This window comes from Anser cygnoides, chromosome 2 (genome assembly GCF_040182565.1).
Source record: "Anser cygnoides isolate HZ-2024a breed goose chromosome 2, Taihu_goose_T2T_genome, whole genome shotgun sequence".
NCBI lineage: Eukaryota > Metazoa > Chordata > Aves > Anseriformes > Anatidae > Anser > Anser cygnoides.
In genome coordinates, this window is record NC_089874.1 from 60,944,735 (window position 1) to 60,968,889 (window position 24,155).

At 35.6% G+C, this 24,155-nt stretch overlaps 1 protein-coding gene and 1 long non-coding RNA gene across 15 annotated transcripts in view; one reads left to right on the forward strand and one right to left on the reverse strand.

The window, feature by feature from the left end:
• LOC106042882 (uncharacterized) lies at positions 1-24,023 on the forward strand. Its single transcript, XR_001211350.3, has 3 exons — positions 1-340; positions 17,814-17,926; positions 23,856-24,023. It is a non-coding gene; the product is annotated as an uncharacterized lncRNA (long non-coding RNA).
• Positions 1-24,155, reverse strand: part of SUGCT (succinyl-CoA:glutarate-CoA transferase) — a 336,870-nt gene that overhangs the window by 65,852 nt on the left and 246,863 nt on the right. The gene's annotated exons all lie outside the window — the stretch shown is intronic.

Below are 24,155 nucleotides of genomic sequence, written 5' to 3' on the forward strand. Positions count from 1 at the left end.
AAAGACAGTAATGCATTCAGAAAACGTGACCTGAATGAGTGGTAAGTGAATAAGGTATAAAAGGACAGCTCAGATATATGTATAATCCAGTTTTCCCTTTCAGCACCGACAAACTCTCCGTCTTCAGTCAAGCCTCTGTGTGTACAGGCAGTTGACAGTTAGGGCTTGCCTGCATTCTCCCTTAATCCATCAACATACGCTTGAAGAGGAAAGAGATACTCACACCATCTCCAGAAGAAATCTGGAGTTTTTTCAAGTAAGAATCACGGAGATAGCTTACTTGTTTGTCCTGCATAAACACATCACTCCAGAAGACAACATAAAAGACAGCAGAACTGTTGTAAGTCTGATGCTTTTTTTTTTTTTTTTTGTCATTGTAATTGCTCAGCTATTCAAGGCAACGAAGTCTTGGCTAAATTTCATGAAGGTAAACCATGCAAAGCTGAGATGATTTTCAACTTTAAGAAATGTGGTACTAAGAAGAAAATTATAAAATAATTCCATAAAATAAGTTCCATGTGTAACTGATACCCACATGAAGCTACAAGATATTAATACTTATATTTACCTTGACTTTGATTAGTAAATTGTAGACGCCTAATTTTGATTGCAGTTTATTATAGGCAAAAACCAAATGAGGTACAAATCTAATCTGGTCTCTCTGAGATGGCTCCACAACGTGAACCAAAACATAGTAAATAGAGATTTTCATCAGAACCTCTAAAATGCTAAAGTAAATGCACCTACGGTTGCTTCAAGGTTCACTGCAAATTATGTAGGAATAATTTCACAAAGAGGAAAAGTATTCAACTGTGGACCTGTACAAGGAGCTGCATAATGTAATCTAGGGTTGCGTGTTGATTAGCTCAGAAGACAACAGATCCTGCTTGCACTGATGTAAACAGGAGTCAGAGCAAAACCCGAAACGTGCTGGGTTTCTGCTGTTCAGTCAGGTTTTGAATTTTAGCCTGTTAATGATGAATACCAGATGGACATTCACAGTTGTCTCTTGAAAAACTGGAGTAGTAAATACATTTTGTGCATTATCATTCGTTTATTTAGGTAAAAATTCCAAGTGTCAGGCTACAGACAGCCTTCAGGCACACAGAATATTTTTCTTTCTATTGCTAGGTAAGAGATGTTAGACTAATGTGATTCTGTCAGTGAAGTTAGCTGCCTGAATCTTTCTCCTGAAATACTTACACTTTTCTGTTTGCACAAGCTGTCAGAGTTTGAAACTGGTATTAACGGATCTTTCAAATTCCAATTAAAATAATATGTATGTTTGGAGCTTTAAAGCCAGCTATTTCTGCTTAGAAAATATGTGCATCCACAGAATCATTTGAGACTAAAAACATAGGACACGGAAACCCCTCAAAAACTTCATCTTAGGCCAGTTGTCATTCTCATAATAAATTTCAGAAAAGAAACAACCTAATGGAAAAAAAAAAAAAAGTCTCTTCTGTTCACAACAGTAGAAATAGTGAAGTTGTATTTTTCAGATTTAAGAGTATTTTTGATGGATTATATGATCCAGAAAACTGTTATTGCTCTATTTTGAAATTATATGTTTATATAGTAAAGCAAACAAAGAAAGAAATCTAGTTCATCAATCTCTTACTACTGTGCAGTACTGAGATGTCTTTAGAAGTGTTATTTTCCTTCTTTTGATAATGGCAAGATTTCTAAATGAATTTGAGAAGAACATGAAAACCATATGTTAAAATTTGACAGTGGTGATCAAATGACAACAGAGATCCGTTAGTTCTTCCTTTAACATTGTAAATATGTGTTAAAATGTTTCCCCAAATCATCACAAGGATTAACAGACTAACACATGTAAAGACAGAAATCAAGAGGTTAGCTATGAAAATGACATTAACAGAGTTATCAAGGAAGAAAAAGAATACAAATAAAGAATTGAAGCTACAACTCAAAAATTCAATAGCATAATTCATATTTCTTAAAGAAAATGAGTTCCACTAAAAAAAATTTAAACCAAATTCTCTGTTAGCTTTATTCCCTGTTAGCTTTGACTTCCATTTGCTGTAACATTAAATGGACATTTCAGAATCTGATCTATTTTCAATGTTTCTCTTCATCTTTGAATACCACTAGAGAAACACAAATGCTTCACAATCCTATCTTCTGCTTCTCTGCACTGGCATCTCAAAGTAAGAATTCTTTTTAGTTTTACTTGATCATGATGGAAGAAACTTTCTCTTAACTATCACTACACATCTGACAGCAGGTACAGTGTTAGGGGCATGCTTTCATGCCAGGAAGTCCATAGTTAAACTTTTCAATGGAGCCACATCTCAGTTTAAACTCCTGCCATATTGAGAAGACAAACACAAGAGTTGTTTTCTCATCAGGATGTGATGGCAATCTAAGCAAAAGACTTCAGTTCCATCTTGTTTAAATATATGAGTTGTTTAATGGATTTTCTTGGGAATAGCAGACATCAAACTGTTTCTGGAATGCTCTATTTTTTTATTTTTTTTTTTAAAGACTTTTATCTTATACACTTGAATATTTATAGTTGTATGTAGTGTTTCAGATACACAGTTTTATGTACAGCACATTTTAAAGCTGCATTTATGCCTTGAAAAAGGATTAGCAGAGCCATCATTCTAAGAAAAACAGTAGCTGTTCCCTAGGCAATCTGAGGAGTAAATAAAATGTCTGTGTCGTTCTGCAGCACTGAAACTAAGAGGTCAGCTGCCAATGGTGGCACTCTCTGAGGGACAGAGCAAGGGTCTGGAGGAAGGGCAGATGTCCCCATGACTCCTGCTTGCTAATGTCTGCTGGTAGTTAGTTTTATGTGCTACCATGCTAAGGACATGAAGGAAATCTATGGTTGTTCCAGAAACATTTTCCTCTCAGAGATGTCTCCAATGACAGAAATTAGGAAAAAAAAAAAAAGAAAAAAAAAAAAGAAATTATTTGGACAATATGCAATGAATACATTATTCTAAAAATGTTGGCACTCAAGTGTTCTATGAGAAAAAGCCCAAAATCAAGACTCTTCTTCTTGCTGTAGCACAATTTAACTAAAAGGAGCACTTAGGAAATCACAACACTCTGCATATTTGCTCCACTAGTTAAACTAATTTCACTATGAAGAAAAAATCCTAATGCAATTTTTGAAGCTCCACGAACAGAGAATGCATACTCATGCTTTTTAACACTTTCCATTGCCATACACCCATGTCAATTTGCCCATAATTCAGTTTGTTTAGGAAAGATGGTACTTGGGCTAATGTGGACTAACTAATAGCAGACAATTCTACTATTTTAATTCTATGAATTCTTGCAAGTGTCTTTAAAGCTCAGAGGAGAGATTTGAATGGGGGGACTATGAAGAGAGTAACAAACGAAACAGGCACATGGTTTTAATTTGGGGGGAGGGAGTCTGTTATGAAATTTACTTGACTGCTGCAGGCAATATTGGAGAATTAAATGGAAACTGGCTGAACCTTAGCTTCCAGTTTATAAAGAGCATTCACTCTATAAAGTTTCCTTATAGCACCTTTTTACATAATGAGCTTTAACTAAATTCTGTCAGCACGGAAAGTGCTTCATATGGTTTAAGATGTGTCTTACTTCAGGAATTCAGAAGCTTTTCCTTTCAAAGGCAGAGAAGCAGCTCTAAAAGAGAGCTTGAGTCTCTAAGCAGTGGAAGATATTGTACCTTTCCCATGTCTCATGCTTTCAGCTAAAGACTTGAACAAATCTATGGCGGGACGTTGATCTTGTCAGCTGCATGCATCCTTTATCAGATTATTCATATACTGTACTATAACCCTCAGTCTCCAGAAAACATGAGCTCTCCTGATAGTACTGTAACAGGTAAGAAAAGTAGGAAGGACAAATATATATCCCAGTTTCAATTGTATTTAATTTTCTTAATTTTCAATATGTTTTCTTTATTTTGGTTTTGGGTTCAGACAGCTCAGAAGGCTTGCCCTTTCTGATATCTATTTGACTCATCTTGGTGCCTCCCTTTCTTTCCTCAATGTAGCCCTTCAGAAACTTCCAGCAGGCTCTGTCATGCATAAGTACCACTGGATGGTATAAGAGGAGGAACAAATGAACATCCAGCATCAAGATTTGTAGTCCTCCACCTGTTTTTTTCCACTTTGAGCTTAATTCAGCTCTTAATTATTATAAACAATAATGATGAATGATATTTTGTGTAGTTGTGCTTAGAGAAATATCAGTGTGTGTTGTTTCAGGCACTGTATAGCCACAAAACCTTTGCTACCATTTTAAGTAGACACAAAAGCTAAGAGACCTAATACTTCAAATGCTTCTAAGAACGTAAGTATCTTTAGCAGTGTACAGTGTTCCTGGGAACTCAAAGTAGTTACACCGCTCACATGTGCAATTGGAACTGAGCTTCTATTTGCAGAACAAAAATTTTAAAAGTCAGTTGAGAAACTTCTTTTATTTTTTTTATTTTTTTTTTCTCTAACAAGGAATTGTGGAGATTTTGGAGTCTTCTAGATGTAAAGATGTGTTTTAGCAATGTCATCTTTCTGCAAGTATTTGATTTTTCAACCCATTGTTCAAGACAAAAGGATTAAAGGAATAAAATCTGTGGTCAAACGAGATGTTCATTTAAATTGGAAATTAAATATTGATACTTGTGTTCTGATAAAGTATAAATGAACTTCATCTCAAAATGTTACTTTGAGATGAAGGATCAAAGTTCTAAAATTTCACATACTAACTGCCTGCAAAGATACACTGTGCTTATTTTTTCTTAAGATGAATCTATTTAAAGATTTACCAAAAAAAATCAGTTGAAAAATACCATTACCTCGCAAATCAACTATTGATTTGAACTTTTCAAATGACTGTCCTTGTAAGTACTATTCAAATGAAAACACTGGAATTCCTTATAAAGGTTAGGTACACAGTGTAATTTAATTAAAAAATTTATGACCATCTTTACAAAAGTAAGGAATAGCTATAATGAGGTAAAAGGCAGAAAAATATATAATGCTAAATTTGCTTCATATTCAGTACAGAAGCTAGAATGCAGAAGAAAATAATACAAGCAGGTGATAGTGAAAACAGAATCAGCCAGAGTGTTAGAATGACACGTGTATTCTTCTTTTGTTTGTTTGTAATTTGGCAGCCAGAATTATTTCCTTGAACTCCATCAGACAATTAAAGTTTCTGGCATACTAACTCAGCAAAGGGGGAAAGAATCAATTTTACAAGTGTAATATAAAATGTGATATTTATACTGTTTTCCGGTAGTAATCAGCACTGTCTGATGTGCAAGTAATTTGTTGAATGCCAAAGACACTTATGTCTGGCTAACAGTTGTTGGCTGATTTTGCTGAAAGCTGTGTGTCAGACCAGGAATCTGTTTGCGGTAAAACGGTTCGTGCAGGAAGGTAGGCAGCCTGCTTCCACGTTCTGCACTAATGATGTCTCTTCCCAGCAACCACATTTTCCATTTTGGACCCCTGCTCTAAGAAGTCCCTAAATTTCCTCTGAGGGTATGCTGGGGGAAGAGGGTATATCCCTTCCTCAAAGACTCAGTTCCAAAATTCATAAATTAACCAAAATGAAAACAAGATGGAAATGACTCTTTCAGATAAATTAATATTTTCTTATTTTAAGCCAAGTAATAACTGTATTTTGTCTTTGCTGCCTACAGACCTCAATATTCATTACATTAGATAAATAGGCCTCATATAATTAAAGTATTACCTTTTGCAAGCATTTTTATCGCTTTATAAGAGACAGTGAAATGAAAGGATATAATAGAGAAGAATGAGCTGCCATGTATACTGCTTTTCAGAAATACTGAGAAAGTGCTGTGACAGTAGCTGAATCACAGCCAACCTCTTCCCAGCTCAACTCCACCACCCGATCTTGAGAGAGGAGAAGTACCAATTGCAAAGCCTCTAATTCCTTCTCTTCCCCTTTCTCCTGATGCCCAACCTGCAATAGGAGTGAAGGGAACAGTAATATAATCATGCTGGTAGGGGAGCTGCTTTATACCCTACAAGAATGGCCAGGAGCACATTGTAATCCAGCCATGACTGCATGCCAGATGCCACACAGGAGCTGTGTGGCACAAGCTGGGAAAGACCCCAGGTTCCCAGTACAAAAATCTAACTCTCGATCATAAGACTACCCTTTCTTCTTCCTTAATCCTTTATTTTATTTTCAGTAACATGATAGATTCTAATCTACCTCATAACCCCATTAGTGCTGCATGCCAGTCCCTGGCCCATCTGCAACCGTCCTGAAACCACTTCAGATAGCACTTTTTCAAGCCACGCTAATCAAAATGAAGTATCTCTCAATTAATTATCCCTCTACAACCTGCATTCCAATCCCTCTCCATAATTGGCAATTACTTGCCCATTCTTCCTCACAAAGCCCAGAGTAAATTGGATAATTTTAGCATTTGTTTTATTTTGAGTGGTCCTAAATTTAACGTGGGAAACTCTTTGCACCCCCTCCCCTTTCTGTTTTGGTAAAACAAGTTAGTTAGAACCCATGTCTTCACAATTAAATTTTCAACAACACATTGGGAAGGTCATTGCCTCAGCTGTTTATTGATCTCATTATTACTAAAAGCATGTGTTTATAGCTATGTCTGGCCTTTTATCATACTTTTTCACATTATTTTAAAACATATTAAACAATGTATTCAAAATATCATTTTTAATATAAACATTATATATTAAGGCCTCCTCTCCAATTTTTTCCAGACCAACATGTTGCAAAGTATTTCCCAGTTCATATTAAACACACATGAGAACATTTACACTTATGATTAGGAATCAGCTCTTGACCTTCTAAACTTGTATTGTTCCCTGATGAATGCTTTGGTTCTAATTCCCCAGAAGGCCATGACCTGCTGAGTACCCAAGGTCAAATAAAATGAAGTCCTTAAAGCTTTCTCGTATGAATTCTAACATGCTTTCTAAGAATTTTAGGCTCAAATTTAACCCTCTCTGTTTTATAAGATTTTTCTAATATGAGTTTCTGGTTATTCCGAGCAGCTGAGTGTGCCGCATATTCTATGGTTCATTCCCTGCACAAACAGCCCTTCTGGCTTATCACCTTCCCCTTCATCACTCTCTCCTGGAATCACAAGAATGAGAAGCGTTAGAAATCTACTCAGCCATCAAGGCCATTGGCTTGCTTGAACAGCCTGTTTCTTACAGAGCTATTCATGCTAATGTTTTCCCAGTCTCATTTCAATCTCATATGGTTTTGTTCACAGGGTAATGGCTGATATTCAACAGTTTTTCTCTTGGTATTTAGTCTAGATTTTCCCTTTCAAAACCTACTGTCATCAACTACACCCTGACCATCTCTGATCTCGCTTATGCTGCTTCTGCCCAATGATTGTGTTCCTACTGTGCAACATCCCTATTCATGCAACCTAAGATGACAAGTAATGCAAAAGATAGTGAAACAAAATACAAGGCACTGGAAAAAACTCTGGTTGGGTGACTTCAGATGGTATCAAGGGAGGGGAAAAAAAGTATGACCAGAATTGAGAATTCAGACCAGAATCAGCAAGCACAGCCAAGAAGAGACTGCCAGGACTGACGTAAATGGCCCAGCTGGGCAATGCAAAGGTGATTAGAAAGGAAACTAGTCAGAAGATCGTGGGAATGGGCTGTGAGGCCTGAAGATAGGCAGCTGGAGCTGAGAGCTGCAGAAAGAGGATATGTAAGGTAGAGCTAGTGGAGAGATGTAGAGGGGGTGATTCTTGTCAAATAGCAGGGTTGTGACATGGTCAAAAAATCTCTGCTGAGCACACAGATGAAACAGCCAGGCGAAGCACAACTGGATATGCTGTCAACCACACGTGACAAACTGGAACAAAAGACATTTCTGGTATCCTAGTGAGATTCAAAGGCAGAAACACTGCCTCCAATTATAACATGCTCTTAGAATAACAGTAGAGAACATGGAACAGTAATTATTACATGCAACAGGATTTGAGAAGAGAGGCAATATCTTTTATTAGCTCAACTGATATAGGTAGGAAAAAAAAAAAGGACAATCTTGCAAGCACGCAAGCCCTTTTTCCATATCTTATTTTACATACTACATCTTTTAATTGTTTTATGAATATCTTAGTAAAACATTCTTTCCAGTGTTACATCTATTTTAGTTTTTTTGTTTTTAAAGGCTGCTAGCTTAATAGAAGTGTTATTTGGCTCATCTTCTTTTTAGATTTTGGTTCACACTGTGGCATCACAGAAGCTGATCAGAAAGTGGCAAAGATCTCAGTGAGGTTAACATTTAGCCCACCAGCCTGACATTTTTAAACAGAGCTTTCTATTTTTATGTTAATTTTTCAGCTCATTCAGTTTAAAAAAAAAAAAAATCTTTGAGATAAGATTATCCTGGGCTAACTAATCATCTAGAAAAGCAGCTAAAATAGCTTTTCACAAAGTAAAATCAGAAGAATAAAGCAGATAAGGAGGAATAGTATATATTTCTTAGCTTATACAATACTGTATTTCAATTGTAGTGCACTTAAATAACAGGGATTTAATAAACTAGTACTTAATAAGGTAGCATTTCAGGTAATGGGGTTTATGAACTTTTTTAAAATCTGTTAAATAATAACATGGGAGTAAGGAGAATTTTAGAGTGCTATCATGCTGCAAGTTTGTTACAAGTTAGACTGGCAATAACACTCCTGATATTCAGAAATGTCTGTACATACTCAGCTGGCATGCAGGTGTTTGGCTAATAAAACAGAAATAGAAATTTGACAGTGAGGCAGAAAGCTACCAGATGTTCCTAAGGAATAATCAGGAGGAGAAAAGAGAAAGATGCACTGATATATCTTAAAAACAAACAAAAACCACGGCTACCACCTTTGCTTACCTGGTATCTTGAAAGTTATCATGATAAGAAGAATTTCTCTTTATGTTTAGAAAACAGCCATAGCACTGTATTTGCAGAGTATTGTATAGAATGTTAGGGAAAGGAACCTAAGAGACTCTTATAAAACATATAGAAATAGCTGTAGAACTGTATCTCTATAAGGCAAGTAATTTTAAGGACAGGCAATTGAAATGGAGGGAAGTTAATTGTTCAGTTGGAAATGTGCTTAGTAATGAAGACTTCAGTTTCTTTAGATATTCAGACATGCTAACCACAAGGTCAGTACTGATTAATTCAAGTTTTCTTCATAAATCAGGAATAAAGTTTAATAAAACCCAGGGTTGAAATCTGATCCCATTTACACTTGCACAGCACTAGAAGAATAACCCACCTGAACTAATCTCCAGACTTATCCTAGACTAGCAAAAACCTCCAGCTCCACATCCCTAAGTGCCAAATCTGCTCCAAGTACAATTTTCAAAAGCATAAATTTTTATGCAGTAGCTTCATCAAGAAAATCTTTATAACTATGGTCCCCATGCACTTCTGTTGTTTCAATAACACTGTCTTTATCAGTCTCATCAAAGCTGCTGTCCAGCATGAGGTTGCTGGTAACTATAATGAAGTGATGATGCTGTAGATTTCCTTATAGCTAAAGACTTTCCACTGCTAGGCAGGTGACTGCAATTTCCATCACATCAGGACAATTACTTTTAAGAACGGAAGGAACCTTCACCCTCCCTCCTTTTCCTCTACCCCTCCCAGCTTAGGTTGCACATCATGATCCACAAATTTTCAGATAATACTTTGCTTGTGATTCTCAGCATAACCAGTACTATAGGAAATTGAACTGCAAGACAGAAAATTATTTTTTAAAGGAAACTCTATTTGAAAACCTAAGCCTGGGAAACAGATCACGGAAAATACTGTGAATAAGCTCTTGATTTTACCTTTTGAACAAGGAGATGATACTATGGGTCCCTGCAGAATGTGTTTTCAGAAACAGCCATTAAAGCATGTAAGAATAAAAAATAAAAATAATAAAAATAAAAAAAGAAGTTTTTAATACAAGAAAAAGTTGAAAAACTTATTTTAATTTGTACACACTACAAAACTCCGGAACACCTCCATGTTTTCATTCTTATGACAAACTGAAAACATACAGGATTCTCTTTTTCTCTTTTAAGTTATGATCTCCCTAAGCAAAAACTTGAAAATCTGAAATACCAAATCCTTAACTGAAAACATTTCCCTCGCAAAGTAGAAAACTAAATCCAACTGTGAAAGCATAGGAACCCAAACTCTCTAAGAATGGTTAGAACAAACAAGGCACCGTTAATCTGCTCTGTTTTCATATCCTGTTCTAAAGATTATGAATTGCAACAGTTTACCTTAGTGTGGTAAGAGACATGTACGTGGCTATGCAACACTGCAAAAATAGGAACATCACTGCATCTTAACACTACAGAAGCATTTACAGCTTCAATTAACTGCTATCATGGCCTGACTCTGCATCATTTATTTATTTATTTATTTATTTTATTTTTGCAATAGGCCAAATGCAATCACTAAATTGCAGAGCACAGTAACCTGGCAAAATAACATAATAATATATCTTTAGAATAAAGTCTGCACTGTTTTTTGTTTTGTTTTGTTCATTTTTTTTTTGTTTTCCTGGGTGTGAATAATAGCACAATTAGCTGACATTACATTACCAGAACTCACTCCATGTGCTTACGGAAGCATATACCTCCACAGATCCACTTGAGTAAATTACTTGCATTGTAATTTACTCTTACACAGTGGACTTACACAAAATAAACAGAGGTGTTCTCCCACTTAACCGAGCAGCACACAGGAGCTGCTAAGTTTAGGCTAGAATGTGGCTGTAATGCAAGGCAAAGGTGAATGAACAGAAAGTGTCTATCTGGTATTTGGCAAAAGTGATGGTCTCCGATTAATTACCAGTGGGCATCACTGAACTTTAGGAAAATAGGCCATACTGAGAAAATGCTACGGTAAGTTATCACAGCAGAGATGCTAGGTTCCTGGGTAAGTATCCTATCCCTGCAAGGGGGGCATAATTCCCATTTGGAAGCAAGTCCCACTGAAAATGTTTGTCTCATCTGACTGCTAAATCACATTGTATGTAAACAGCAAACTTTTTATAAGCACTTTGTCTTAGGCTCTGAGTTACTTACTCTGAAAAAGGGTTAAATACATGTAGCTTGCAGGCAAATATTAACTGTCCCATTCTCTCTTTAATGTAGAACAGGATGGCACAGTTAAAATTTAAAATTGATAAGGCAGCTAGGAATATTACTGGAAATTAGCAGAAAACACTATTTTCTTTAGGTTAACTGCAAGGTTCGAGTGATTCTTTGCAAACTGATTTATCTCAGTGTTTCAGTAAAAGTAACTGGAGAACATGTATACAGCTTGCATTTTCAAATCTGAGGTAGAGAGTCGAGATGTCCAAAATGGCGTGCCAGAAAGGGGCCTAATTTCCAGAAATCAGTATCTCAGCATTTTCTTAGTCTTTTTAATTAGAGTAGCCTAAAAATGAGACATTCAGCATCACTATCATAATTCCATCTCTCTCTTTCTTTAAAGCATGTTTGTTTACTAAGAACTCTAATCCTTTTTCCTCAATGACACAACTCAGTAGGATGAAATTACAGAGAAATACCTATACATACTACGTATCACGTATGGGTTTGAAGTAACCAAGTTAAGTCATTTTAGAAGAGAAAAACTCTCAAAGTATATCAAAATCATATAAAATGAAAATCTTTATTGCTATTTTCAGGACAAGACTACTTTTTTTTTTTTCTAGATGTTTATCAAAAATGCTCAAGAGAAACCCAGTGTATCTTTCTACCAACCATTGAGTCAATCCTGCTTGTATTTAAAACTGCCACCTCATAAAGTCAGAGTTTTAAAACTGTAAAATTCTGGATCCTTGAAGTCAACAGCAAGATCTCCATCAACATAAATAAAGTCAGCTTTTCACCTTCATGTTTACTTAATACTATTACACACTGCATTTCTTCTGGGCTATACTTATGATGCATCTACTGAAACCTGCTTTTCAAATGTACTTCATTTATTAATGTAGCAATTTGAAGAGCATAAGATTACTACATTTTGGACTGAAATTCTTGTTCCTGTTTTATGCCTAGTTTTTTGCAAGCGTAGTTAGTAAATGCTTGAGCTATTACTGCTAAACATCATATCAGTTCTTCTGACATTAGAAAGGAATAAAATGTTTCTCCTTTATGTGGCAACTCTGGTTAATCCATTACGAATCTACTTTAAAAATGTCTTGAATCCTGTTTTCCTGGAATAAGATCAATCAGACTGTGGCAGATTTTAAAACCACTGCTTGCCTAGAAGCTGAAATGAAAGCAAAAGACAGAATAGCCTTGCCTGTACCAAAAGAACACTGAAAAGTTATTTCATTTTGTTTTTTATCAAGGTGGTAATGTTTGAACAATGGTTGGAAGACATTAGTAGCATCTTTTTTTTTTGCAATGGAATTTCCGCAACTGTGAAGATCTTATGAAGTATTTATCTGTGAAGATCATGTGGAGTATATATAAACAGGGATGATACAGTAACAAACATTAGAGCTGAAGCCAGTAAAAATATAAAACCTCAAAACTGGGATTCTTTTGACGGATGGGGACATATGAAGCAGAATTTTGGTAAATCAGAAATTCACATTCCAATAGTAATCCGTTCCTTGAAGCATGCCTGAGAGAAAACAAAACTGAAAGACTCCTAGCAGCATATATTTGAACAAGCAGTTTAGAAGATCCAAACCCATTTTCTCAGAAAGCAGTAAGAAATTTGTTATTGTGTTGAGGTGGATAATGTTTACTGAGCTATGTTCCCAGATTTAAGTTCTTATTCAAACGAATCTCCATGGAAATCAATTAGAAAGCAGATGTGAGAAAATAACTCAGGTGCTGAGCTCAGATCTAACGTTTTGGAAAAATGAGTCAGGATCCCACCCTCAGTATAGTGACAAAACATTACTTGAATGGGATCAGAATCCTATTCTTCGTCCTTTCAGTTTTTAAATAAGATAGCATTAAACATAGAATTTAAATCTTTGAAGATTCTTTTTTTCATACTGTGACAATAATATTTTATAATGCTGGGGAAAAATTATGGCTTTTGTATTTTCCTTAAGTGGGTTACTCAACAGCATAATAATAGTAGTGCAATAATATCATAATTTTGTTATCATGACTAATGGTATTCATTAAAAACACCTGTGGCCATAAAATAGAGGACAGATGCAAATTCTCTTGCCTTAAGATGTCACCTCTTCACCTTGCCAAATCTCTTCACCCTTGCACACAGGGTTGGTATAGTTAAGTGGCAGTAGCTAACAAAGTTTAACAAAGTTAAAGCATTAACTTTGTACCGAATAAACAACAATTGTCATACGTTTAGCAGACATAAAGCACCACTAGTATAAAAAACTACAAAAATAAACTTGTATCAGATCAATTTGATTTGGAACATACAAGATGTGAGAGCAAGCTTGCAGTACCGATCCCTTCAGTACAGCTTTTCATGATCACTAAATCCCAGTTGTTAAATGCCCTATTAATTAGAGGAAGATCCTACTGAAAACCTATTGTATTGTTCAATTAATTACTCACTGCTTGTCAAGGTTAAGCAAAACTCAAACTTCAAGCTAAACTTCCATACTTGTTGCTATTAATATGTATATGAATCAAGCACAAACACTAAAACAGCTTCCTAAACACTAATGCAAATGTGCAGGCAATGTTATCAGGACTATAGGCTGAAGCAGAAATAAGGCTTTCCCATACCTGGCAGTTCCAAAAAAACAATCAGAACCTGCAATTCAGCTGCAAATACTATCAAATGTACTTTTGAAACTAAACTAAAGATTCTGTTGTAAGAAGTGAATAAGTGCAAACAAGAGATCTCATTGATACTCAGAGATAACTGCAGAAGAAGTACCAGCCTTCATGAACTTAAAATTCATCATACGTGAATATTACAAGGTCAGCAGAGTGCAGAAATGGCTTGCATAGTTCTTTAACCCATGTTTCTTTGTAGTAAAGTTAAAAGTAGAAATTCATATAAGCAGACAACTAGGTAAGTCAGCTGAAAAACTGAAGCTGAAGATGTAGTTATCAATAGGCTGGAAAGTACAAAGAGATTATTTAGGCATAGTATTGAACCTCTGTAAGAAACCTTTGGTTGCCATAAATGAATTGAGTGCTAGCAGAAGATGCCAAACTCCTATTCCTGGAGATACACATGCTCTGTTTATCCACAGAAAGGAAACCCACCCTGGATACACTGGTTCTAGCCAACTACCGCCCAGAATAAAATTTCCCACGAGCAAGTCCACAGAGAAGCTAGTCAAAGGCCAAGGACATTCTCATGTAATTGAAATTAACCTTTTAGACACAGCATAATCTGGAATCGAGCCAGGACACAGAATTCACACCACCTACGAGGCTGATGAATATTCTCCACCCATCAGTGGGCAAAGGACAGACATCCGTTCTCATCATCTTGGACCTCTGCAGTCAGAGTAGTGCTCTAAAATTATTTGAGTCCTTCCTGGAGAGGTACACCCACTGAGCAGTGACAGGAAACTGTACCTCCACCACTGGACTCCTCAAACTGTGTGGGCAATTGCAGAAGCCAAGAACTGTGGAAATGACATTTACGTCAAATATCACTTTGTTCACACAGCTTTTGTGTGATACCTCTACCCCACCCTACCTCTGCTTTATTTGGACTGTGAGCTCCTTAGCTACTGATGATCGACACATCTTTGTTTATCCAGAACCTAGCACAATCATGGACTTTTTTGGCAGTCCTTTGTATAACTTAACAAATATTCTCAGTATTTGTAGAGTTTCAAAAGTATCAATTTTCCTCCGGATTATTTTCAACAGCTACATGGAAAAACTAGCTGAAACGGAACTGAATCTAGTCCCAACAATATGCAGAAAATAACCACTACAACAGATCAGTTCCTGCATAAGCAACAGCCAACTATATTGGAAGATAGACAGAGAAAAAACATTCAGGAGTTAACATTCCTATACATGTTAACAGCCATTCAGTGAGTGCTGGAAGAGTATACTTTGGTTAAGCTGATCACTCTCTCTTTTGACCAGAATCACTAGCAATGTTTTTTCAACCTGAACCAAGTAGAAGACTACCCCAAATATACTAACAATATTGGGGCACTTTGACACCTCAGCTCAATGACCAGCAAGACAATACATCTGGACATGAATATTTCAGACCCTTGAAACCCCCCACTAACATAGACCATGGGACATCTCCTGAGAATCACAGCTGTTACACTGAATTGTCAGACAATCTCAAATCAAGTTCAGATCTCTTATATACACATATCATATGTATATATATATATGTGTGTGTATTCAAGGCATTTAATGGACTGGGTCACTTCAATACTTTATGCATACACACACACACCACACACATATATAGGTGCATATACATACACAAATAAAGTTCTATTCTATTCTGAATATATACCACTACACTATTCTGTTTGGATACCATAGGTACTTATTTGTTAGTGCAAGGAATCCATGAAGGGGAAGAACACAGTACACAAAAGAAAAATACACAAGAGAGAATACAGACAGTGACAAGATTTTTCTCCATAATTCTCTATTAATGCATTGTAAAGTTTCATTTCAGTTTCAGTGCACTAATTTACATGCTTTTCTTTAACCTGTATTTCATTCCTATCTTAGAAAATGATCACACAGGTGTTTCCAAGTAAGATAATACCATGTGTTTTTCAGGTTACTTTTGATTACACCTTTGAATTTTTACAAATCTTTCTACAAGAGTTAATTGTGTCTAGACTTGCAACAGACCCTCCTTCATCAGTTATTCGTAGGAAATTTCTCCATTTATATTTCTCCATTTATAAGCTTGTTTCTAAACTATTTCTCTGTGCTATTCATGACTGTGTGACCGTGACCATGAAAATATAAGGATCAGAGGGAGAAATACTGTTTACCTTTCAATATAACCCCAAAAAACTAAAGAATATGGGCAATACATTTGTAAGATCTGAGCTACTCTATGTAAACTTCAACTGAGCAATTTGGAACAGTTGTTGGTGAGAGCTAGAACACTGGAAAGTTTTTGGAGTATTAATATGATACTTAGAAATGCAGCAATAATAGTATTCAAAGCAAGTGGAGATAAAACAAACAAACAAAATCACTAACGTTTCAGGGTCTGTGTAGAGACTTTCCATTGCCTGACCACTGAAAAGTTAAGCAGATCGCTTTGGCTTTGTTTGTAATGTGTTTATTTCCAGAAGATACTGAAAGACAAATGAACAAATATCATAGGCATTAATATTAGGACTTGTGGCTAAATTTTTTTAACATTATGTACATGCGTCTGTTGTGAGAGCATGAGAGTACTCCAGAACACTTCAGGTCAACTTAGCAAAGATTTCCCACCCCCACCCCCCACCCCTCCCCGAGTGAATGTTTAAGTTATTTATAAAGGTGACTTCTACACATAAAGCATACATCTTGGAATTTTATAACATCTGGAGACACCTCCTGAGAACAATACCTAACAGGAGAAGCTGCAATGCAAAGTGGGCTGGATGAACCTGTATGGGAATTTGGGAATTACTGGAGAACATATCTTACAGATTACATGTATAATTATACTGACATCTTGAATATAGCAGAGCTGTGTGAGTTCCTGAGGGATTTGGGCAGGTAGAAAGGTAATCTTCCGTTTGACATTATTTGTTTGTAGTTCTCTGGAATTGCAAAGGAAGGAAGAGAAGGGAAGGGTTTTAAATGGACATATTCTCATTATCAGCAATCTATGGATCTCAGTTACAGTTGCTAGGAATAAAGGTAAATACTCCAGACTTTCACAAAAAAAAAAAAAAAAAAAAAAAAAGGATAAGAATCCTGCAGTTGTCACTAAAAAAGACTCTCTTACAGTCATTTAAAACATTTACAGTGGTGTGTGCAACAATTCTATGAATCAGTGTGCCTAAATTCATAGAATCATTTAGGTTGGAAAAGACCTTCAAGATCATCAAGTCCATCCATCAAGTTCATAGCTTTTTTTGTCTTAGGCTCCCTAGAGCTTGCAAGCAAAGTAGTAAGTGGTAAAAAGTAACATTTTCTTTTATTAGGGTTCTGTATAGGGACAGGCAAGGGGGAAAGGGGGGACCTTTGATGTAGCTGTGACTAGAAAGAAACAACAGAATTTTCAATAGTAAGCTAAAGAATAAAAAATACAACAGAGAACTAACATGTCCACATCTCAAGTATACATGTGAAGAGGTTTTATGTGAGCCCTACACAGTGAGTGCACAGTCTTTTTCTTTGCCAAACACAACAAGCTGACAAATACACATACATACCAGTGTCACTAGTACAGAGGCAGACAAGGCAAAATTGCATTCCTCTCACTGGCATACCCTATCTTGATCATTTCTGAAAATGTTTCTCTCCTCATTCTGTGCAGACGTGAAGGCAGGTAAATAAAAATTTAATAAGAATATACTATCAAGAAGGAATAATGGCTGGTTACCACATATGTTTCAGACAATAAACTCGTTTGGTGGAAAAACTGAAGGGACATGGGAATTAAAGAGCAAACTGTCAACCAGTCTCTCCAAACATACAAAAAAAAATAAAGTGGTAATGAAAACAAACAAGCGAACAAGCAAACAAACAATAACAACAAAACATATATCAATAAGCAATAGGGAAATTAGGGAAATTTGGTTCTGATAGCTGTCTAAAACTTGGAATGATCTCAGGAGCTATCCTGGTCCAAGGAAGCCAAAAGACCACATGAGTAACTGTCCCTTGTGAACTCTTCCCCAGGTGAACATCCTCAGGATGAAATACAATTGTTTATTGTGTGTCTTGGTAACAGAAAATTCAATCCATCATTGGCCTCTGACTATCCATCTCATTTCCAGTCTTCACAATATCTGGTAAGTTATTGAGAGAATTTTCTCCCCAGTAAAGAAAATCATACTTTAAAATGTCAGTGTGATTAATAAGACATTAATGGACCCATCTCAGCACCTTGTCTGCTCAAATGTCACCTTTTGTGGTGTTTGGCAGTTCTCTTTTCCTGAAGGGCATAAAAGGCGACAGTCTTGATCAGACAAGAGGTGCACTTGTTGGCACATAAACACAGACACTAACAATTTTAAATTATACAAGTTAACAAAAAGAAACTGGTTTTATCCTCTCTGGAAAAATTTGTAACTCAGACCTTTCACTGCTTCTGATGTTGCATTTGGCTGAACACCATTAATTTGAATGCTTGTACTTGTTGCTTGTTGGGTGATTGAACATATTTGTGTCAAAACAAATGTCTTGTTCATACATGCTGTATGAAGAGGCTTCTTTCTTCCTGCTGAAACCTGATCTTTATTAACCTTTCATATCAGAAGGAGGACGTTATATACGAATGTCTGGGCAAAGTATGCTTTATTTTTGACAGCCTGCATATAGTGAGCCATCAGAGTACCTATGCCTCAACTCTTATCTCATATCTGTTATTTAGAAAAGTAGGAACTAGCAGTAGTTTCTAGATCAGAACAGAATGCGCACATATGACTCAAAAAAAAAAAAAAAAAAGCTGAACTTACCTAAAAATTTATTTTAAGGTTTTAATTCAGAAGTCAGGTTATTTATACCAATAAAACCATAAAACTACAGTTTGTATGATTTACTGGTATGATTATTTTAATATACATTATTTTAATTTTAATATGCAAGTCTAGCACCACCAAAGATGAAAAACAAGAATAGTCCAAAATGTTGTTCATATTCTAGTGTGGTATATAGGTCAAGATGAAATGGATCCATTGATCTTTGAACTTTATCCATATTAATCTGAAATGAGTGGTAAAAATACATTTAAAGGATAAGTGACAACAGGGAATCTGATAGCTCCATTTCACAGCAAATTTTGAGGTTTCATTAAATGCTTTCATTCTGTACTGGAACAAACACATCTTTTATGCATTTTTGTCAGAATTATCTTGTGCTCCATTTCTGATTGAAACTGAAGCTTTATATGGAAAAAAAAAAAAAAGTATGCTTCTCTCTGTGTGGCCTCAGAGAGGGAACTGTTTTATGGAATAATGTTTTATGTTGATAATGAAGTTGTATGGCCAAAAGAATCCAGATTCTTTTGCCTCTTCCCTCCCCCCTTGTCTTATTTAAAACATAATTTTCAATCTCCAAAACATAAATTAAGGTAAAAAAGTTAGACTGAGTGCCAATACCGAGAATCAAAGGGCCCAGCTTTAGTGCTCCAATTAAAATGGGGCCTATAATGTATAACAGACCAAAAAGATTGTGTCTGATTATAGTTGGAACTACTCTAAAAGATTTTAAATTATTTTGCTAATAAGTGGCCCGTTTACTTCCATAATGGGATTTCTGAAAAAAACTGTAGAAGTTAGAAAAAAACAGCCGTGATTGCTCATTTGCAATTCACAAAGTTGCCTTATTTATAACTTTATACGGTTGGAACCACATCTTCTGTGAAGGATGACCATATGTCCTTTGTATACGTTACAGTTATGACACTGATTGTCACCTACTGAATAAATGAAAAAAGCTTAAATTTAAACATAGAAAACCTATATGCAAGAGATATTTTTGGCAAACCAGTGAAGGTTTCCTCTCAACAGCAATGGCACATGTTCATAGACTGTTCCATTAAAATTATTTGTAATGCCTATTAAATGAGTGCTACACCAATTAAAATAAGGAGGTAAATGAAGACAATGAAGAAGGAGGAGAGATGCACTGTCAAGTATACTTTTATCTTTCCGTTTGAAAAATCCATATTAAACTGTGGGACCAAAGATAAAGGTGTAAATGGGTCGAATTCATGCCAAATGGAATCTTTCAATTTCTCCATTATATCTTTGTGTATGTGCAAGAGGCCAGACTGGAAAAAGAAACAGAATATGTTATAATACAATACTGAGATGGCCAAAAGGGAGTTATTGCTCTGAATTAAACAGATGGGTTTCCATGCCAAGCTATGTTGCTTTTGCCTTTCCTTCACTCAACAGTAAGGGATCAAATGTAACATTTTTTTAATTTTATTTTTTTTCTACAGCTATCCTAAGTGAACAGAAGTATAAAGTTATCTGTGAAACAGTATAAAGAGAAAAAATAAATACTGGAACTGCAGTATAGTATGGTGACCATATGCATTAATCCTCAAAAACACAAAGCAAAATATTAATTTCCTTATCCTGCTGGAAAACTTTTGATTGCTAACATAAGCACCTATTACTGCTAAGTGGTATTTCACAGTGACTATTTTTTTAAATGTGGAAAGCTATGGATACAATAAACAACAGATGGAAGAAGATAACTGATGTAATCCGGAGATTTACTCCTAATATTGTAAAGGTTTGCTTCTTTGGGGGAAGGTTAATTTTTATTTTGGTTTTATTTCTGACAGTTCCACAGGCATGTCATAAGAGATTTCAGTGAAGGAGGCTAAATCCTTGTTAGAGAATTTATAGAACAGAAACAAATAATTTCTCATCTCATTCCAGAGTGTTGGTAATTACTGCCTTGGACAACTGAAATTCTTCGCTAGACAGTGTCCTTTTTCTGACACAGGGGAATAGAGTGTTTTGTCATGTGAGGATTTCATCTTCATCATAGGCCAAAAGGTTGTGCCAGTAGGAATATTTTGATATGATATTTTTTTAAAGCTAGCTTTTCTGTTGAGATTCTTAAGCAATATTTTTTTCTCTCTTTCCTACTTTTCCTCCTCTGCTGACACTTTACATAGGAGCCAATCTTTTCTTTTGCAAGAGAGCAGAGCTCTTGGAAAGACCATATAACTCTTTCACTAGGAAATCTGTATTTCCAGGCTGACTAGAGACATAAAACAGATATAAGGAATCAAGTATTCATCCAACTACCCCAGCCCTTCTCTCCCTTCAGACAGCCTTAGGTTTCCTGGGTACACCACTTGCCATTCAGTGCACATCTAAGGCTTCAGATCCAACAATGAAGCCTATGCTAGCTGTAGCTGTATTTTCAATCATTCAGTATGCTGAAGTGAATAAAAACAAAACAAAACAAAAAAATGCAGCATAGAATGATGGAATATGTATTAAGGCCTATCATATGTATCATGGAATATGTATCGTGGCCTCCACCGAATACCCCATTTACAATGAGTTTTAAAGAAATCTAGAATTTTGTTATCAGTGCCATGGAATAAAAATAGTTATTTTTTCCACTTCTGGTTGCCAAATGTGAATAAAACAAATCCTACATAAAAATCATATTCCAACATTACCGTTCTTAAGACCAATCCTTTCATGGAGTTTTTTGTTTTGTTTTGTTTTTCCAGTGAATTTCTGTCACATATATCATATCATACATGTTCATACTGTTCAATAACGCTGCTCTAAAATTCTGACTTTGGGGTTTTGGTGGTCTTTTTCTTCCTTATCTATGTATAACACCTATCACATATGTATCGCTACCCAAATCCCCTAAATTTAGGATTTATATCAGTTAAAGAATTCAATACTTCTATCATATGAAAAACAGATCATATTTCATTTTATGAAATGAGCTATTCACAAAACTGTCAGTGGAGGACTGGATGAATCTGTTTTAAAAAATTTGTTTTCTTCAGTGCTAAAAATCATAATTCTGTTGCCAAGTAAAGGCAGAAAATATTCTGTTTATACAATGACCTTATAATGAGAACTTTTTTCATAATAAAATTATCATGTAAGGATCATAGGAAGAAAACAAAGGTTCTTTCTTCTTTTGATAAATTCGATGCCAAGTCACTAACCATTTTTTACTTGATTTAGCTGTCAAGAGGAGAAAGACTATAAATTCAAAGCCTGTCAATATCTGTGTTGGACTGCTTTAAGGACAGACTATCCTTTTAAGGGTTTTCCTTTTTTATTTCTGGATAGCTGAAAAGAGTTTTCCACTGGGTGAGCATAGTTCTCCAAAAAACATAGTTAAACAAAAAAACAAACAAAAAATCTAACCCAGATTCAAAGAAAAAAAAATGTTTTCCTTTTAGAATAAACTCTGATCTGGTGTTGCACTAATATTTTGTGTTCACGTCCACAAGTATAATTAATATGTAAAATCTTTTCTCTCTCATATTCATATACATATATACACAAATACACATATAGATACACACACACAAATACAAACACACACACATTAGAACACATACAAAATGCTCAGAATATCTGGCCTCTTACCAAGACCTTTCTCTAAGAATTGAGTGCTTTATACCTTAGACATTCTAGAAAGTACTTGCTAATGTAATCACTTAAAAAAAAAAAATAGATTTGCATAAGTTAATTATAGGAAAAGTTATTTTTGGAGGTAGTGTATGATTTACAATCCACATATTATTTCAGGCAGAATATCTTGTTTCCCTCTGTGTTGACAAGATTGGTCATAAAGAGATATCATCTGACACTGTAAATCTGTGTTTTAAATACAAATTGGTCTGTTCACACTGGCCATTTTTTCTAACTACTGGAAAATGCCAACAGCCTCTGCAGAGGCAAGAACTACATTTCTGTGTTTTCCACTTTATTGGATTTGAAAGATAGATTATATTTATGTTAGGGTTTTTTTTTGCAGTTTAATACACAGAAGACTTAAAATTATTGCTACTGTGAGACCCTTAACTATGAAAAAAGCATTGGAATATGACCAAAATCTTTGTTAGCAGCCAGCAATAGTCAATGGTGCAGAAAACTAGTGTTCTCAATATGGCTTATGACAGTCTATGTCAATGCCAATGCTGTTCATTGTGCCTGATTCCACCAGTTAAAACTTCCTACAGTGATCTGTCATTACTTTTTCCGCTAGTTATCATCTTTTAGTCATCCAAAATTTTCTTTTACACTTTTTTATGTATTCTATAAAAGAGTACCATGACATAACTGCTGATGACTAAGTATACTAATGAATATCCCATGAACATCCACCAACAGGTTTTCTCCCTCCATGGAAAGAATATGTGAAATCAGCTCAGAACACAACCTCTGTGCAGTCCGCAGTGTGCAATGCATATAATACGTCACTGAGTCTGTAACATCACTTTCTTTTGAGTGTAAAGTTGATATTAAAATTTCCCTTGCCAAATCCCCCTCCTGACTTAGGTGGGCAATTTGCCCCAGCTATCATTTGGCAATTGCAGTTTCACACATCTAAACTACAAAATACTTGACTGTACTTCAGACCTTTAGAGTGAGACCGTACATCTATTCTGTGCTTGTACAAAACCCTGACTGTGCTTAAGAGCTATGATAAAATTATAGGGATGCTGTTAAGAGACAGCTGCTTTGTCAGAATTACCTAACTAAACTAAAATTCAGTCTTGCAATTAACTTCTCTGCCTCAGAAAGAGCCTACATTTACTGCTGCTGCTGACCAGCAAAGTCTTAGATAGCTATGGCTTACTGTAATGAAATGCACAACCACTCCCTACATACAGACGAAGATGAAAGGGAAGATGAAGACGAAAGACGAAGATGAAAGGGAAGAGTCATCTTCCTCAAATTTAACAATACTTTAGAAAATATACAGTTATTATTTTATAATGACTGTGTCCTTTTCAGCAACAGCTGACTCTTTTCGATCAGTATAACTTTTTATACCAATCCCCATCTAAATCCAGATATCCTTCTGATCAATAACAGTTTTCAAAGAAACTGCATCACTAACATGAGATCCAAACCTGAAGGGCAGTCATAACCAAATAACAACTTATTCCAAGGATGTGATATCACCCTTTATCCAAAATTTGCTCTTGCATTTCCTGTGAACAAGAGGGTGTTGCTTAACCTTTTATCTGATATCTTTCATTCCTAGGACATGGACAATGGCTGCATATTCCCTGCTATCTCCATATTGAACGAGTGTTACAGAGAACACAGAACAGCAAGATGATACAAACAGCTGAACAACCAACACACGAACAGACAAAAGTATCCTCTTTTATTTCAGTTGGAAAATCCACTGTAAACTTAGTTTTAAAAGGTGGGGATATTTTTTTTTTTTCCTCACTACCCGAATAGTGCTGGACAACAATATTACAAAATGTTAACGTAACTCTCCTGCGAAGTCAGGTTTGCTGGACAGAAATCCATAGCACACATCTTGTTTTATTAA